At 40.8% G+C, this 2,500-nt stretch overlaps 1 protein-coding gene across 2 annotated transcripts in view; it reads left to right on the forward strand.

Moving 5' to 3' along the window:
- Positions 1-663: 663 nt before the first annotated feature.
- LOC113825548 (zinc finger protein 239) overlaps positions 664-2,500 on the forward strand; it is a 29,634-nt gene continuing 27,797 nt past the window's right edge. Inside the window, exon 1 of one of the 2 annotated variants that reach the window (XM_070121939.1) lies at positions 664-828. The gene's annotated coding sequence lies outside the window, so the exon portion shown is untranslated. Of the gene's footprint in view, positions 829-896; positions 1,125-2,500 lie in introns of those variants that run through there. The other variant, XM_070121940.1, reaches the window with a different exon arrangement.

A 2,500-nucleotide genomic window follows, 5' to 3' on the forward strand; every position in this document is an offset into this window, starting at 1 on the left:
CACACACACACACACACACACACACACACACACACACACACACACACACACACACATACACACACACACACACACACACACACACACACACACACACACACACACACACACACACACACACACACACACACATTCACAATCATTTACACACATGCGGACGCACGCACACATGAACATGCATACGCACACGTAAGCTCAGTCAAACACCTTACCCCATGCTCCATATCAGCTGTCAGAAAGTGCTATAATGGATAATACGTGGCATTCTATATTTTCTTATTGATCGGCATAGGTAATAAAATTATTAGAATATGAATTTCATTAAAGTGATGACTTTTTTCTCATTACTAAATTCCTGTCTACAAATACTTTTTTTCGTTGACGTAATTTGAAACAAATTTAGAACAATTAGACAATACGATACCTGATTCAAATTACAATTAATCTAAATATTGTATTACTTTGGGATTGGCTTCCTATCATGTGTATGGCTGAACTATAACGGAAGGAAATGTAATATTTTCATTATTGTGGCGTCGGAGAAGGTTTTTTTCGTATGGCATTATTTTATATGGCAACTACGAAGTTTATGAAAATATGCAGTGAATTTTAGCCATTACAAGAGGCTAACGAAACTGGTATGAAATGCCGAATAGTTCGGCCGACAGCGCGAGGTTCCCAGCGGCAACCGAGCAGAGGCTGTCGTGTTGGTTGTAGTTCACCGCTTTGTTCATCTCTCGACTGCTTCCCCGGCATTACTTCCCCGTGTTGGGCATCACCGCGGGCATTCTCTGCGCCTGGAGCTTATGAGGCCGAGGAGGACGGATGGTAATGACAGGCAGTGTTTTGGCACCATGAGGAATGTTGTGATTGTTGTGTGTTGGTAGGTGATTCCATGGCTCCCCCCGCCCCGAGCCAGGCAGCCTCACGCCTTGTCTTTCGCTCTGAGGGACACGGCTCCTCTTATCACCTCTCGAGACCTGTCCGTTCTCGAAGGAGAGGGCTGGGGGAAGCAAGGCCCGGCACAGCTGGGTGTCATGGTGTCTACCAACAGCCGATTTATTGTTGACGAATGTCTGAGTCGGTGTCAACGTCAGAGCCTAACGTTTTGACATTACGTGTTGGTATGCAGTTATACACTCAGCCCGGACTAAACTGCTTTGTTTCTTATTTGGCAATTATAATGGTCTCATTGAACAATTCCAAATTTAATAGAGCTGGGATTCGCGTAGGAAGTCATTGGTCTGTATTGACTATCAGTGGATCAGCCCGAAGGCCTAAGTATTGATTAAATGTTTGTATTAAAGTTTTGACAACATTATGTTAAATGGTTTCTCGCCTTGGTAAAGTTCAAATTAAAATTTGTAAAATGATTTATCAGGCTCATGTCTTTTTTAAAGGCCCTTGAAATGTAGGAATCCATGTTAAATTTACACAGACTCACAAGCATGTACAAGTTAAGACAGAGAAAATTTGTAAGATATCTGAAGTATAATGGATGTGTCCTCTGGGTTAAGCTTTACAGTGTGGACACACTGAGGTAGAGGAAACTTGATATTCTTGTAGAGGAGAGAAAAGTGTAGCCATCTGAACAAGAAATAATCTGCAGACATGAATGATATCTATAAATAAAGAAAAGAGATCGTGGAAAGTGCAGCTCAGAGACAAAGTCCACTTGGGCCCCCCAAGTTTCAGCTCGTATCTTGCTGTACATACAGGGTGAAGGAAATGTTTTCTAGTAATGTGTTGGAGGCCAGAGCCCCCCCCCCCCCATCAACCCTCCCCTCAGGCAGTGCACAATCACAGCACAGATTGTTGAATAAATATGACGTGGAGTTGGGGGACCTAGTCTCTGGCAAGTGCATCTGTGCTGTTAAGAATTACCATTCTAAGTAAGGGACCAATCACATCAGAACTTTTTCTGTCAGTTTTTGCAATTACATAAGAATTTGCTTTATGTAAATGATTCCACTCTATCATATTGACAGTACTGCTGCTTCCCATGTAAACAGACGAGTGAGGTCTCGGGAGTCACACATGAACATCATCAAACAGTATTTCAAAAAGACAATATGTAAAGGAGACTGCTGTATTTTAAAATGATATATACTGTGGTAATAGGCTATGTTTTACTCCTACTTTTATTCTGTGTTTCTATAAACAATCCAGTAGTATAGTGTGTCCATAGTCCAAGATCAAGATACAAATTATTCCAAAGAAAATAGTCATTGTCTTTGTTTGAGAGGCATTCTGCTTGCCTGTGATGAACATGGAAATAGAAAAATTGATGGAAAAAGTTTGTGTGATAGAGCTTTCAAGTTCATGTGAACTTGTGATGGAGTTGGGTAATAAAACATATATTCATCTTAAATAAGGCTGTTTTACCCCTTAATATCCTGTATATACTTCATGCCCTCCTGCTATCCGGACTAATAAATTAAGATTGTTGATGGAAATGGTACTTAGATCTCAATGATTTATTTGCACAAGAAACAACCCC

Source organism: Penaeus vannamei, chromosome 5, assembly GCF_042767895.1.
Source record: "Penaeus vannamei isolate JL-2024 chromosome 5, ASM4276789v1, whole genome shotgun sequence".
In the NCBI taxonomy this organism is placed as follows: Eukaryota; Metazoa; Arthropoda; class Malacostraca; order Decapoda; family Penaeidae; genus Penaeus; species Penaeus vannamei.